The following is a 17,601-nucleotide window of genomic DNA, read 5'->3' on the forward strand; positions in this document are numbered from 1 at the left end:
CCCTGAATGTCCTTCCTCATTTCCATTAGGCAGGAGGAAAGAGATGAGGGGGAAACTCTGAGATGTGAGAGGGAATGAAGAGGAGAAAAAAGTGGTAAATGAGGTGGTAAATAAGTTCTGACAAAAATAAAAAACAACAGCAATGTTAATGTCCAGTGGGATTCTTTTTTAAAGAAGAATAGAATATTGAACGTTTTGAAATGGAAAGACCAAGAATGAAAACAGTCAACAATACCATATGAGCCAGGGTTGGAGAGTATATGGACTTTTTAGGTCTTAAGGAAGGAAGTTAAAAGTAATAATAGGGCTTCCCTGGTGGTGCAGTGGTTGAGAGTCCGCCTGCCGATGCAGGGGACATGGGTTCGTGCCCCGGTCTGGGAAGTTCCCATCATGCCGCGGAGCGGCTGGGCCCGTGAGCCATGGCTGCTGAGCCTGCGTGTCCGGAGCCTATGCTCTGCAAAGGGAGAGGCCACAGCAGTGAGAGGCCCACGTACCACACACACACACAAAAAAGTAATAATAACCCATAGACTTTTACAAATTAAGTATGCATGCTGTAATTTTTAAAGTAACCACTAAAACAATTGAAACCAATCACATAACTTCCACAATTGCAGAGGAGGGAGAGATGCTTGTTATATTGTTTTGTGACTAAAGAATGTTTTAAAAATTCAAAATGGCATATACAGTATTATCTCAACTACATAAAAAGTATGTAAACCCCTGCACATGAGTATCAATAGACATGTACAAAAATATTCAGAACATTATAATCTATAATGAGATATCTATAATCTATAAAGAGCTTCTAAGAAGCTCTTTAACATACTTCCACTTGTTTATCTTAGCTTTTCTTGCCTCTGCTTTTGGTGTCTTATCCAAGAAATCACTGCCAATACCAAAATAAGGATTTTTTTCCATACATTTTCTTCTATTAGTTTTATGGTTTCAGGCCTTACATTTAAGTTTTTGATCCATTTCAGCTGAATTTTTGTGAGTCTGGTTTCATTCTTTTGCATGTAGATATCCAGTTTTCTCAACATTATTTACTGAAGTGACTATCCTTTCCCCATTTCATGCTCTTGGTGCCCTTGTCAAAAATTAGTTGACTGACTATGGGAACTTCCCTAGTGCTCCAGTGGTTAAGACTCTGAGCTTCCAACGCAGGGGGCATGGGTTTGATCCCTGGTCAGGGAACTAAGATCCCACATGCCATGTGGTGCAGCCAAAAAAAGACAGTAAAAAAAAAATTAGTTGACTCTATATGCCTGGGTTTATATCTGGACTCTCTATTCTATGTGACTATTTTTATGCCAGTACCATACTGTTTTTATTACTACAACTTTGTAATATAGCTTGAAATCACAAGGTGTTATGCTTCCAGCTTTGTTCTTCTTTCTCAGAATTCTTTTGGCTATTAAATGTCTTTTGTGGTTTCATACAAATTTTAGGATAGCTGTTTCTATTTCTGTAAAAACTGCCATTGGAATTTTTATCAGGATTGCATTGAATCTGCAGATCACTTTGGGTAGTATGGACATTTTCACAATACTTTCCATTTATTTCTTCAAGCTCTTTCATCAGTGTCTTATAGTTTTCAGTGTACAGGTCTATCACTTCCTTAGTTAAATTTATTTCTAAGTATTTTATCATTTTCGATGCTATTGTAAATAGGATTGCTTTCTTAATTTCTCATTCAGATAGTTTGTTGTTACTGTATAGAAATGCAACTGATTTCTGTATGTTAATTTTGTATTTTGCAAACTTACTGAATTCATTTATTCTAACAATTTTTTGGTGGGATCTTTAGGATTTTCTACATATAAGATTATGTCATCTGCAAACAGAGACAATTTTACTTCTTCCTTTCCAATTTGGATTACTTTATTTCTTTTTCTTGCCTAATTGCTATGACTATGACTTCTAGTACTATAATGAATAGAAATGGTGAAAGTGGGAGTCTTTGTCTTATTCCTGATCTTAGAGGAAAGGCTTTTAAATTTTCACCATTAAGTATGATGTTAGCTACAGACTTGCCATATATGGCTTTTATTATGCTGAGGAACATTCCTTCTATACATAATTTGTTGAGAGGTTTCTTTTTAAATTTTTATTATTATTATTTTTTATACAGCAGGTTCTTGTTATCTATTTTATACATATTAGTGTATATATGTCAATCCCAATCTCCCAATTCATCCCACCACCACCACCACCACCACCACCCCTGTTTTCCCCCCTTGGTGTCCATACTTCTGTTCTCTACATCTGTGTCTCTATTTCTGCCTTGCAAACCGGTTCATCTGCACCATTTTTCTAGATTCCACATATATATGTTAATATACAATATTTGTTTTTCTCTTTCCGACTTACTTCACTCTGTATGACAGTCTCTAGGTCCATCCACGTCTCTACAAATGACCCAATTTCATTCCTTTTTATGGCTGAATAATATTCCATTGTATATATGTACCACATCTTCTTTATCCATTTGTTTCCTTAAAAAACTAAAAATAGAATTACCATATAGCCCAGCAATCCCATTCTGGGGCATATACCCAGAGAAAACCATAATTCAAAAAGACACATGCACCCCAATGTTCATTGCAGCACTATTTACAATAGCCAGGTCATGGAAGCAACCTAAATGCCCATCAACAGACAAACAAATATTGAGAGTTTTTATCATGAAAAGATGTTGAATTTTTTCAAATGCTCTTTGTGCATCTATTGAAGTGATCATAGGATTTTTATCCTTCATTCTTATATTGTGGTATATCACATTTTTTGATTTTCATATGTTTAGACATCCTTACATCCCAGGGGTGAATCCCTCTTGATCACCGTTTATGATCCTATTAATGTATTCTTGAATTTAGTTTGCTATTTTTTTGAGAATCAAACAAGTAAGATTAAGTGTTAGGTGGTTTGTGTATTTAAGATAGAAGAGTGTGTTAATAAACAAAGGGATAGAAAGTGGGAAGCTGAAGCTACAGAAAAGAAAAAATACTCCAAAAGAGCTATGCAGAGCACAGGGGCAGGAATCAACTTGACTCAGAACTGGTAGGAAAAGAGGGGAAAAAAAGAGACAATGGATGGACATTTATAGAATTTTGTATAGGGGAAGGCCAGAAAGTTGAGATTACTTATACTTAATGGCCTGTGAAGGTAATCTTCCCAGATAAGGGGAAAGAGGTGGGTAGGAAGAGGGGTGGCAGGAAAGAAGATGGATTAAAGAACTTGAGAAAAATGATAAAACACTAGCCAGGATGGAAACTTGCAAGTGTTTTATCCAAAGCTCTTTTAAGATTATGCTGACTTGCCTTGGTATCAGTCTTCAGATTTCTCATTAAGTACTTTCTGTAGGAAAACAACATCCTCTTGCCAAGTTATTTATCCCTGGCAATTGAGTCTGTCACCAAAGTTTGCAGATATGTTCTTAATGATCCCAACGACAGATCTTTTAAAAATTATGTGCCTGTTTCTAAATCCCAACAGAAACATGCCTACCAGTCAAGTAAACCCTTAAGTTCCTGGGTTAATGATCTCATCCAGAGGCTGAATTTATTTAATACCTGGGCCAAAATGGCTTACACTGCAATACATCGTCCATATGTATGAAAGCTACTTTACATTTCTTCTTCATTTTTGTTTTGAGCTTAATGGTTTTACAGCATAATTTCACATGCTTGGCCTCTTTGGGTTCTCATAGCAACATGTGAATTTAAGCAAAGGAGGGGTTCTTATCTTCAGTTTAGAAGGAGGAAATGGAGACCTAAGAAGTTGAGAGTTTCTTCCAAGGTCACTCTGCCCTAAGAGACAGAGGTAGAAACAAAACCTGGTACATTCCTCTTTCTATTATGCTTGTGACACTAGCAGGAAGAAATGTGAAAAGAAATTAAAAAATAGTCACATGCAATTTTTAAGTGTATTTTATACATAATACAAATAATTTGAAAGGCATGAGAGTAGCTCACACTTAAGGAGTACCTCACAGGGTGTCAAACATTTTTCGAAGTGCTTTACTCATACTAACTCAATTCTCACAGTAAACCTATGATATGAAGTAGGTACTATTATTTATCGTCCTCATTTTAGAGATGAAGAAACTGAGATACAAAAGCATGGAGTAACTTGCCCAAGGTTTCACAGCTAGAAAGTGGAAGTATTGAGATTTGAACCCAGAAAATCTAGTTCCAAAGTCCGTACCAAACTGTCTCTCGCACCACTGAACAATAAGTAAGTGTTAACTGTTTGAAGGCAGTAACTCAAAACCAATCCACAAGATTCCACAAGGCCCAGCCAGGATTCCTACTGTAATAACAACATCCCTTATTACCCAAATCCAATGTGTTCCAGTGCTTTGTGGTCTCAAAGGCTTTAAAGCCATAGCTGGTTTTCATTAAAGTACAGGACTAGGGTCCAGAGAAGGGGGGAGAGCTTGAGATGAAAAGGAAATGAGGGATCTAAGAGAGCCTGGAAGACATTGCTCAGATCATCTGAAAATGTGCAATTATTATGCCCTTAACCACACCAACCTGTGGTCTGCCTTCCAATAGGTGTACGAGACTTGTCACAGCTTGGAAGCACTCCAGCTCATCACCTAGTCAAAACCCCCAACACCCCACGGATCAAAAGAATGAGTTCTTTGAAGGATTTCCTGCAAGATGTTGGCTCCCAGCTTTCTTCTTTCCACAAGGTGAACATGAGAACCAGGACCAGAGACACCTGGTCCAGACAAGTCTGTCTCCAGTCCCTCCACCAGCACTCTCTCCCCTCTAGGGTTAGAGGCCCCTATGACATCCCTGCCCACCTCCGCAACAGGTACCAGGACCTCTTGCATGCACCAGAGCAGGCTCTCTTCTCCCTCACCACCCACACCCCTCCCTTGCCCCATCTCCTCATGAACCAAAATAAACCCACACCCTTGTCAGACCTCACCTGCACCCCAGCAGGTGTCTCACTTTCTCATCTCTATGCCATTAATTCTATGAGGTCAGAGGCCAACAACACTAGATTCCTCCCAAAGGCACCTACATTTTAAGAGGGGACTCCTGGAGATGGGCACCTACCCAGGGGATTGATTCCATGTTTCAGCCACTTCATTCATGTATTCATTGAATAAGAATTAATAAATAAACGTTTGCCGGGTCCTAGGCCCCACCAGCTTGGCACAAACGTCCAGCAGATATCCAGCTAGAGCCTGTTACAATAATGTGTGGTCGGGGTATAATGGGTGCTGTAAAGGGGCAGCACTAGACTGTAAGCTCCGTGAAGGCAGGAACCAGGTCTGTTTTTACTCCCTACTGTATTCCAAGCACCTAATGCAGCCCTCACCACCGAAAAACTTCTCAATAAATATTCAACGTTTGAAGAAAGAGCAAATGACTTTCTGAATGAATATAAGAATAGATGGGGCTTCCCTGGTGGCGCAGTGGTTGAGAATCCGCCTGCCGATGCAGGAGACACGGGTTCGTGCCCTGGTCCGGGAAGATCCCACATGCCGCGGAGCGGCTGGGCCCGTGAGCCATGGCCGCTGAGCCTGCGCGTCCGGAGCCTGCGCTCCGCAATGGGAGAGGCCACAACAGTGAGAGGCCCGCATAGCGCAAAAAAAAAAAAAAAAAAGAATAGATGAATACTCTTGGAGCCTGAAACAGGGGGACCAGAACTAAGGGTCAGGGAAGGCCACTAAGGAAGTAACTTCTAAGAAGAGACTTGAAGCATGTTACCAGTTAAACATTATCCAGGTCGGGACCGAATAAGAGGAGAGTAATTAACACGCTTAGTACTTACTGTAGAGTACTTACCGGGTGCCAGGCACTCTTCTAAGGACTTTGGATATATTAAGTCATTCAGTTCTCATGACAATCTTCTGCTGTTGTTACTATTATTATCCCTATTTTCAGACAAGAAAAGCTTGGCAGAGAGAAGTTGAGTAATTTGTCCAAAGTCACACAGCTACTGAGGGACTGAGCCAAGATTTGAACTTAGCCTGTATGACTTGGAAATTCACATGTTTAACCACTGCACTAAACTGGGAATTGTATTTTTATTAGAGAGAATACCATTCAAAGGCCCAGAGGTGAGAGAGGAAAAAAGCACATTAGAGAAACCAAATGTTCATCATGACCAGAGCCAAAGACCGACAAAGGGAGAATGGTTAGCATGAAGCTGGAGAGATGAGCGCAGGCCAGCTCCCAGGGAGCCTGCTCCCTCCAGCGGCAACGGGAACCGCTGCCATGCTCTCTAGGCAAGGGGCCCATGGTCTGATGGCTGCAGCATGCAAGAAGGGCGAGGGTGGACTGGAGAAGCTCGGGACTGGAGTCTGGGTCCTGGTCACTTAGGCATCTGCTTTATTCTCCAATCAAAAGAGTTGGTGGTGACATGGATGTGGACAGCGGTGGTGGAGTCGAAGAGAAGTCATTGACTAGAAGGACATTTAGGAAGCAGAACCAGCTGGACTCCATGTTTGAGAGGATGGGGTGAGAGGGAGGGAGAAGCTAAGCATGACTCCAGGTTTCTGGCTTGGAAAGCTGGGTGGAGGCTGATGTCATTGACTGAAATAGGGAACTCAGAGAGAGGAGCAAACTGATAAATGAGTCATGTCGAGTTTGAGATGTTTAGAGAACACCAACACCATGTCCAGTAAACAGTTGGTTATACAGGCCTGGAGCTCAGGACATATGTCTGGCTGGACAGAGGCAGTGCAGCCAGCAGTCACTGAGCACCCAGGCAGGGCTGCAGTGTGACAGCTGCCGCCACAGGCACAGAGGTGGCCAAAACCCAGGTCTTGTCTCCTGGAGCCTTTAGCCTTCTGAGAGGGGCACAGAAGAGAAGGTCACTTCTGTCTGGGTCAGTAGAGATAGATTCTTGGGTCTTGAAGAATTGTAGGGAAATTTGAGAAAGGTCATCCAAGGCAGAGGGCTGAGCAAAGACACTAAGTCAGGCTCACTGTCTTAGTGGGTATTTCGGTAGCAGCAGAGTAGAGGAGATATGCCAGTCTGGCTGGGTGCTAATTACCCAGTTAAGGAAACTAAAATTTACTCAGTGTGCACTGGTGTGGTGGCTTCTAGGCAGCAGCATTACTTGATCAAGAAGTAGTTTGGAGGGACTTCCCTGGCGGTCCAGTGTTTGATTCCGTGCTTCCACTGCAGGAGGCACGGGTTCGACCCCAGGTCAAGGAACCAAGATCCAGCATGCCGTGCAGGGTGGCGCAAAAAAAAAAAAAAAAAAAAAAAAAAAAAAAAAAGTAGAATGGAGTTACTCAACTGGCAATTTGTGCAGAATGGATTAAACAAGGGAAAGAGGAACTGATGTCAAGGAGAACAGTTAAGAGTTGTGTTAGGTATCTTGATATCAAACTACAGAATGTAATCCAGACTTGCTTAAGCAAAAGAGGGCAAGTTATAGGTGCAAATAAGTGGAAAGGAAGCCAAGGGGGTCTGGCTTCAGGCATGGCTGGATTCAGGTAGTCAGTCATCCTCCATATCACTCTCAGCTTGCCTCCTCATATCTTAGCTCTGTTTCCTCTATATCTTGGTCTCATTTTTGTTTGTTTTGTTTTTGTTTTTTGGGTTTTTTTGCTGCTGTACATAGACTTTCTCCATGCAACCAAGGGAATAAATGGCCACAAGCAGTTTAGCAACTCCAGAGGAAAAAGAGCCTTCCTTTTCCCAATACCCATGTGTCATTTTGAGAAAGGCTCTGACACACTTGGGTCTTGGCCTTGCCCCTGGGACCCACGTTTGTTGCCAGGAAGATGAGGTACTATGATTGTTGCCCAGATTGGGTCAAAAGTGGGTAAGGTCCCAGGACCCATAGCCCCTCTACACCCATATTGAATATGGGAGGGGCACTGGTCCTACAAAAGAACCCGAGTTCCCCAGGAAGCTCATGCTGCTGGCCAGACTGATATCACCAAGGCCCGAGCGAGGCAGCTGGATTTACACTCTCCTCCCACCCAGCCCAGTCTCACACCCACCTCTTGCATTTCCTCACTCTTTCTTCTCCACTCTTCCCTTCCCATGAGATATCAGTGTTGCTAATCCCCACGGGAAATGCTGGGATGTGCACACCCCCTAAATCCCTGAGACTCACAAGGAACTTGGTGTATGTTTTTCTCCAAAGCCTTTCTTATTGCTGTGCTTCAAGACTATGGAAGGTCCCAAGGAATCTCTACAGATGCCCTGACTTTTACCCATCATGTGATCTCTGACACCACTGACATGAAAGATGAAGAGCTCTCCATAATCATCCAGAAGAAACTCAACACAGTCAGGAGAGCCTTTAGGTACTGGAGTACTTCAAAGGTTGGAAAGAGTAATCATTCGTTCATTCCATCAATCAGTCCCTCAACAAACCTTTTGTTCCTCATTTACCACGTGCCCTGCCCTATCTATACTAGGCACTAGAGCCTGGTGCAGTCCTCATCAGATCCAAATGCCATCTCTCCCACTCTTCTTCTAGGGGCTTGGAAAGAATTATAAAGAAATTAAATGAATAAAAGATTTAAATAAGTACAATAAATGAACTTTATAACTCTCCCCTGACATAAATGAAGACTGAATGCTGCTAGGTTGGGATTTGAAGGTGGTATTTCAAACCAGGGGGGCAAACCTCTCCTGAGGGTGGCTCAGCTGAACTGCCTGCCACCTAGCAACCTACTCATTCCAGAGTTCAGTTAGGTTCAAGGAGACACCCCCAGCCAGCCTGCAATGAAACTCAGGGCACTGGGCAACGTGCTGATTATGAACAGAGGCAGTTCAGGCAGGGGGTGTGAGTGTGCAGACAGCCAGATGCCCAAGGCCACCCCCAGCCCAGTCACTCTCCCACCATTGCCCAACTGATTTGAAGGCCATTGTTGTGGTTTATTAAACTCCAATCTGTTCTAGGCATCTATTTCTCTATTCCAGGACCAACACCACACATGTCTAGAAGCTGTAAAGTTATATGTGGAGACTTGGTAGAGCAAGTCAGTCCTCATTTTTCCTTTTTTTAAATCAAATTTTTATTATATTTTTACTATTTTTTATTGTGGTAAAATATACGTAGCATAAAATTTACCATTTTAACTACTCCTTTTTTTTTTTTTTGGCTGTGCTGGGTCTTCATTGCTTCACACAGGCTTTCTCTAGTTGTGGCGAGCAGAGGCTACTCTGTTGCAATGCGCGGGCTTCTCATTGCAGTGGCTTCTTTTGTTGCGGAGCACTTCCTGGCTTGCAGACAGCTGCCTTCTAGCTATGTCCTCCCATGACCTTTCCTTGGTGTGCATGTGTGGAGAGAGAGAGAAAGCTCTCTGATGTCTCTTCTTATAAGGACATTAACCCTATTGGATCAAGACCCCAATCCACGTGACTTTAATTACTTCTTTAGAGGCCCCATCTCTAAATACAGCTACACTGGGTGTTAGGGCTTCAACATATGAATTGGCGGGGGTATAAATACTCAGTCCATAACACATTTCGTTCATCCACTCATCTGTCCATAGACACTTGAGTCACTTCCATCTTTTGGTCATTGTGAACAGTGCTGCTATGAACATGGGTATGCAAATATCTGTTTGAGTCCCTGTTTCAGTTCTTTTGGGTATATATCTAGGAGTGGAACTGTTGGATCATATGGTAATTCTGTTAAATTTTTTGAGGAAATGACATACTCTTTTCCATAGTGGCTGCACCATTTTACTTTCCCACCAACAGTGCACAGCGTTCTAATTTCTCCACATCCTCACCAATACTTGTTATCTTCTGGCTCTTGATAGTAGCCATCCCAAAGGATGTGAAGTGGTATCTCATTGTGCTTTTGATTACATTTCCCTAATGACTAGTGGTATTGAAATCTTTTCATGTGTTTATTGGCCATTTGTATATTTTCTTTGGAGAAATATCTATTCAAGTCCTCGGCCCATTTTTAATCAGGATTTTTTGGTTATTGTTGTTGAATTGTAGGGGTTCCTTATATATTCTGGATGTTAATTCCTTATCGGATATATGAGTTGCAAATATTTTCTCCCATTCTGTGGGTTGCCAATTCACTCTGTTGATAGTGTCCTTTGATGTATAAAAGTTTTAAATTTTGAGGTAGCCCAATTTATCTATGTTTTGTTGTTGTTGTCTATGCTTTTGGTGCCATAACCAAGAAATAATTAACAAATCCATTGTCATAAAGCTTTTCCCCTACGTTGTCTTCTAAGAGTTTTATAGTTTTAGCTCTTCAGTTTAGGTCTTTGATCCATTGTGAGTTAACTTTTGTGTATAGTGTAAGGTGACAGTCCATATTGTACATTGATATCCAATTTAACCAACACCATTTGTTGAAGAGGCTGTCCTTTCCCCCACTGAATATCTTGGCACCTTTGTTGCAAATCATTTGAGCATATACATGTTTATTTCTGGGTTCATTCTCTATTCTGTTCCATTGTCCTATTGTCTGTCTTTGTGCCAGTTGCACACTATTTTGATTAGTGTAGCTTTGTAATAAGCTTTGAAATCAGGAAGTGTAAGACCTCAAACTTTGTTCTTCAATATTATTTTGTTTATTCAGTTATCCTTGAGATTTCTTATGAATTTTTAAGATGGATTTCTCTGTTTCTACAAAAAACATCATTGGGATTTTGATAGAGACTATGTTGAATCTGTAGATCACTTTGGGTAGTATTGGCATCGGTGTTGTCATCCAATCCATGAAGTCATTGTTCCTTTTTAAAATTATCTTGACTTTTGTACCTTTTCTCTTCTAGGTGAATTTGAGAATAGGCCCACCACATTTCACTTTTTAAACAACCTGTTGGATTTTGATCAGCTTACATTACATTTACCTATAAATCTGGGAAAGAATTACTATCTTTTTAAAATCGAGTTTTTCCAATATCAAGTTGGCCAAAAAGTTTGGTTTTTTCCATAAGATGACTCTCGTAGCACTTAATTTTGTTAGATTGTGTTGTGACAGCTGTCATATCAGGGTGCATTTTTTTAAAAACATCAAAATTGGTGAATTTTTGTGTAGTCATTTTACTATCGAAGATGGAAGAAAAAAAGCAACATTTTTGGCCTATTATGCTTTATTATTTCAAGAAACGTTAAAACACAGCTGAAACGCAAAAAAAGATTTGTGCACTGTATGGAGAAGGTGCTGTGACTGATCAAACGTGGCAAAGTGGCTTGCAAAGTTTCGTGCTGGAGATTTTTCGCTGGACAATGCTCTACAGTCGGGTAGACCAGTTGATAGCCATCAAATCAAGACATTAATTGAGAACAATCAACGTTATACCATGCGGGAGAGAGCCAACATACTCAAAATATCCAAATCAAGCTCTGAAGATCATTTGCACCAGCTTGGCTATGTTAATCGCTTTGATTGTTTGGGTTCCACATAAGTTTAGCGAAAAAAACCTTCTTGATCATATTTCCACATGCGATTCTCTACTTAAACATAATGAAAACGTTCCATTTTCAAAACAAATTGTGATGGGCTATAAAAAGTGGATACTGTACAATAATGTGGAACAGAAGAGATCGTAGGGCAAGCGAAATGAACACCACCAACCACACCAAAGGCCAGTCTTCATCCAAAGAAGGTGATGTTGTGTATATGCTAGGATTGGAAAGGAGTCCTCTATTATGAGCTCCTTCTGGAAAACCAAACGATTAATTCCAACAAGTACTGCTCCTAATGAGACCAACTGAAAGCAGCACTCAACGAAAAGTATCCAGAATTAGTCAACAGAAAATGCATAACCTTCCATCAGGATAACGCAAGACTGCGTAACGTATGCCCACGTTTTAATTGGGCTGTCTTTTTGTTATTGATTTACAGAAGTTTTTTATATATTCTGGACATAAGTCTTTTGTCAGATATATATATATGGATATATGTATCAGAAGTTTCTTCTGAAAGTAAGTGGCTTTCCTTTTTACTTTGTTTATGATGTCTTCTTTTTCTCTGTTTTAATAAAATCCAGTATATCCATCTTTTCTTTGGGGGTTAGTATTTTTGAATGTTCTTTTTAAGAAATATTTGTCTACCTCAGGGTCATGAAAGTATTCTTCTCCTATGTTATCTTCTAGAAGCTATATTGCTTTACCTTTCACATTTAGGCTTATGATCCACATAGAATTGAGTTTGTGTGTAATGAGGTGGGGTCAAAAGTCATTTTTTCCATATGAGTATCCAAGTATTGACTTGGCACCTTTTCCTTTTTATTGAAATGGTCATCCTTACCCTACTTCCTCTTTGTCACAGATCAAGTAATTCTATATGCCTGGGCCCATTTCTTGAGTCTCAATTTTGTTCCATTGATTTATTTGCCTATCTTTGTGCCAGCACCACACTCTTTTAATTACTGTAGCTTATAGTAATTCTTAATATCTGGTAGTATAAAGTCTTCCAACTTTTCTCTTTTTCCTTAAAGTTGTCTTGATTTTTGGAGAATTGATATCTTAGCAATACTGAGACTTTCAATCATGGACATTTATTTAGATCTTTTAAAACTTCTGTAGCTTATGTTGATCTTAAACATTTATTTAAATGCATATAATTTGGTGCAGCTACTATGGAAAACAATGTGGAGGTTCCTCAAAAAATTAAAAATAAAACTACCATGTGATCCAGCAATTCCACTTCTGGGAATATACCTAAAGGAAACAAAAACCCTATGTTTAAGAGATATCTGTATTCCCATGTTTATAGCAGCATTATTTACAATAGCTAAGATATAGAAACAACCTGAGTGTCCACTGATGGATAAATGGATAAAGAAAATGTGGTATATATGCAACAGAATGGAATATTTTTTCTAGTTTTACTGAGATATAATTGACATACAGCACTGTATAAGTTTAAAGTATACAGCACAATGATTGACTTTTTTAAAAAACATCTTTATTGGAGTATAATTGCTTTACAATGGTGTGTTAGTTTCTGCTTTATAACAAAGTGAATCAGTTATACATATGTCCCTATATCTCTTCCCCCTTGCATCTCCCTCCCTCTCACCCTACCTATCCCACCCCTCTAGGTGGTCACAAAGCACCAAGCTGATCTCCCCGTGCTATGCAGCTGCTTCCCACTAGCTATCTATTTTACATTTGGTAGTGTATATACGTCCATGCCACTCTCTCACTTTGTCCCAGCTTACCCTTCCCCCTCCCCATATCCTCAAGTCCATTCTCTAGTAGGTCTGCATCTTTATTCCCGTCTTGCCCCTAGGTTCTTCATGACCTTTTTTTTTTAGATTCCATAGATACATGTTAGCATATGGTATTTGTTTTTCTCTTTCTGACTTACTTCACTCTGTATGACAGATTCTAGGTCCATCCATCTCACTACAAGTAACTCAATTTCATTTCTTTTTATGGCTGAGTAATATTCCATTGTATATATGTGCCACATCTTCTTTATCCATTCATCTGTTGATGGACACTTGGTTGCTTCCATGTCCTGGGTATTGTAAATAGAGCTGCAATGAACATTTTGGTACATGACTCTTTTTGAATTATGGTTTTCTCAGACTTTTTGACTTAGATATATTGTGAAATGATTACCCCAAAAAGTTTAGTTAACACCCATAGATACAAAAATAAAAATAAAAATGTGTTTTTCCTTGTGATGAGAACTCTTGGGATCTACTCTCTAATATTCAATGGAATAAATATTATTCACCCATAAAAAAATAAGGAAATCTTGCCATTTGCAACAACATGGATGGACCTTGAAGGCATTATGCTAAGTGAAATAAGTCATACAGAGAAAGACAAATACCATATGATCTCACTTATATGTGGAATCCAGAATAAAAAAACAAATTCATAGATACAGAGAACAGATTGGTGGTTGCCAGAGGCTGGGGTAGGGAGGTGAGTGACATGGGTAAAAGTGGTCAAAAAAGTACAAACTTCCAGTCATAAAATAAATTAAGCCCTGCAATGTAATGTACAACATGGAGACAATAGTTAATGATACTGTATTGCATATTTGAACATTGCTAAGAGAGTAAATATTAAAAGTTCTCATCAAAAGAAAAAATTATAGGGCTTCCCGGGTGGCGCAGTGGTTGAGAGTCCGCCTGCTGATGCAGGGGACACGGGTTCGTGCCCCGGTCCGGGAAGATCCCACGTGCCGCGGAGCAGCTAGGCCCGTGAGCCATGGCTGCTGAGCCTGCGCGTCCGGAGCCTGTGCTCCCCAACGGGAGAGGCCACAACAGTGAGAGGCCCGCGTACAGAAAAAAAAAAAAAAAAAAAAATTATAAATATATGATGATGAATATTACCTAGACTTATTGTGGTGATCATTTTGCAATATATACATGTATCATGTCATATACCTGTGTGTGCGTGTGTGTCCAGTGCTGCGCTAGGTGGTGCAAATATAGAGATGAACAAAATAAGGCTCCTGCCCTCCAGAAGATTACAATCTATCTGATAATGACGGCACTGTTTCTTATTAGCCAACGTTTACTATCTCCTATGTGCCAGATACTGTACTAAGCTCTTTATCTGTATTATTTAATCCTCAAAAAGTATCCTCATTTTATAGATCAGCACACTAAAGTTCAAAGAGGGTGAAGGGCCTTCTCAAGATCACTAGAGCTCAGATCATAAGGCTTGAACCCAAGTCTAGCTGACTCAATAGCCCATATCCTAACCTCTTCTACACAGCCCATTGGACATGCAAATGTTGCAGAGAAGCAGATGTTTGCTGGTGCCTTTTCTTATGCCTCACAGAGGGTGAGAAGGAAGTATGTGCTGACCTCCCAACTTTGTCATTTGTCTCTAACCTCACAATAATGTTCTCAGTTATTTCTGCTTTATACCAAGAACCAGCTTCGATTTAAGTAAAGTAAGATTACTTCCACTTATTCTTAGTGGCTCTTTGGAGAGCTAAATCTGAGCTATTTACAAATTACCTATGATTTGAGTTTTTCGAGAGGAAAGACCCCCATATGCCATGGCCAAGTGATACAAGTCAAGTATAAATGGAAGTCACTTTGTCAAATGCATTATATTAACTTCTTCCAAGATTTATATGAAAGGACAATACTAGAGCAAATGCAGTATAAGAAACTTTGGATTTACGTAAGAGTTAAAGAGAATTGAAAGTCATTATACAAAGCAATCTCCAGTAAGAGTCTTTTATAGAATAAGACAATTTCAGGGTGTTTTCTATTAGTTCAGTTTGCACCTTCAGATACAGTTGTGTTCCACAGAGTTGAGCTCAGATAATGTCAGTGAGCACAGCACTGGCTGTTCCACACTGCAGCTCACCTGCAAAAGAGCTGGCCCAGGGGCCTGGAGTGTTGAGCTTAGGTAGGACAGCTATGCTCAACCCTTCTCCCAAGTGACCTGCCTGACCAGAGAAGTAAGAGCCTCCCTAACACACAGCTGGAGTTACCCAGAATTGGAGCTGCTAGCGACTAAATTTTCTACTTATCAAAACTCATTTAGCCTTTTTCATACCATTCAAAGATATGATACAGAACCCTTCCCAACCTTTTAAAATTTCAAGAGCCTAAATGAATCATTGTACCCACAATGGTAGAAGTAGATGACAAAGTTTGAACAGAGTGAAATCTTTTTTTTTTTACCATGATTCATGTTTTCTCTCTTTTTTAACTTTATTGAAGCATAATTGACAAAAAATTTTATATATTTAAGGTGTACAACCTTATGGTTTCAGATAAATATGAATTCTGAAATGACCACCACAATAAGCTAATTAGCATTCATTACCTCACATAGTTACATTTATTTTCAACTCTGACCCCCCTCCCCTCTGGCAACCATCTGTTTGTTCTCCATATCTGTGAGTTTCTTTCTATTTTGCTATGTTTGTTCATTTGTTTTTTTAGGTTCCACATATGAGTGAAGTCATACAATATTTATCTTTCTCTGTCTGACTTATTTCATTTAGCATAACACCCTCCAGGTCAATCCATGTTATTGCAAATGACGAGATTTCATTCTTTTTTTATGGCTGAGCAATAATCCATTATATATATATTGATTGATATTGAACCACCCTTGCATGCCTTAGATAAACCCCACCTGATCATGGTGTATGATCCTTTTAATGCATTGCTGAATTTAGTTTGCTGATATTTTGTTGAGGATTATTGCATCTATGTTCATCAGTGATATTGGCCTGTAATTTTCTTTTTTTGTGCTATCTTTGTCTGGTTTTGGTTTCAGGGTAATGCTGGCCTGGTAGAATGAGATCCAAAGCATTATTTCCTCTTCAATTTTTTGGAAGAGTTTGAGAAAGATGGGTGTTAACTCTTCTTTAACATCCTGTGAAGCCATCTGGTCCTGGACTTTTGTTCGTTGGGAGTGTTTTGATTACTGATTCAATTTCATTACTGGTAATCAGTCTAATATTTTCTATTTCTTCCTGATTCAGTCTTGGGAGATTGTACATTTCTAGGAATATCTACATTTCTTCTAGGTTATCCATTTTATTGGCGTATAATTGTTCATAGTAATCTCTTATGATCCTTTGTATTTCTGTGGTATCATTTGTAACTTCTCTATCATTTCTGATTTTATTTATTTGGGCCTTCTCTCATTTTTTTCTTGATGAGTGTGGCTAAAGGTTTATTGATTTTGTGGTACTTTTCAAAGAATCAGCTCTTAGTTTCATTGATCTTTTCTATTTTTTTAGTCTCTATTTCATTCATTTCGGCTCTGATTTTTATTTCTTTCCTTCTACTAACTTTGGGGGTTTTTTGTTTTGTTTTCATTTTTGTCTTGTTTTTTTGTAATAAATAGCTATTTATTTATTTTAAAATTTATTTTTGGCTGCGTTGTGGATACAGATGATTTTACTACTTTTGTCTTTTAACCTTCCTACCTGCTTTATAAGTGGTTCTTCTGCTAATATCTTTACTGTATGCTTGAATTTACCAATGAGATTTTTTCCATTCATAATTTTCATATTTCTAGTTGTGATCTTTTCCTTTCTACTTAAAGAAGTCCCTTTAACATTTCTTGTAAAGCCATTTTAGTGGTGACGGACTCTTTTAGCTTCTGCTTGTCTGTAAAACTCTTGATCTCTCCTTCAAATCTGAATGACAGCATCAACCAGTTAGTGTTCCTGGTTGTAGATTTTTTCCTATCATCACTTTAAATACATTATGCCACTCCCTTCTGGACTGCAATTTTTTCTGCTGAAAATTTAGCTGATTGTTTAATAGGAGTTCCCTTATACATAACCATTTGCTTTCTCCTTGCTACTTTTAACTCTCTCTTTAATTTTTGCCATTAATATGGCAATTAAAATTGCAATATGTCTTGGTGTGGATCTCTTTGGGTGGATCTTGTTTGGGACTCTCTGTAAATTCCTAGACCTGGATGTCTGCTGCCTTTCCCAGGTTAGGAAAAATTTCAGCTATTATCTCTATCTCCTCAAATAAGTTCTGTGCCCCTTTCTCTCTCTTTTCTCCTTCTGTGTCCCCTATAATATGTATGTTAGTACACTTGATGTTGTATTTGATTTAAGAGGTCTCTTAAACTATCCTCATTTGTTAAAACTGTTTTCTTTTCTCTGTTCAGCTTGGGGGATTTCCCACTACTCTGTTTCCAGTTCACTGATCCGTTCCTCTGCATCATC

Source organism: Kogia breviceps, chromosome 1, assembly GCF_026419965.1.
Source record: "Kogia breviceps isolate mKogBre1 chromosome 1, mKogBre1 haplotype 1, whole genome shotgun sequence".
Lineage (NCBI taxonomy): Eukaryota > Metazoa > Chordata > Mammalia > Artiodactyla > Physeteridae > Kogia > Kogia breviceps.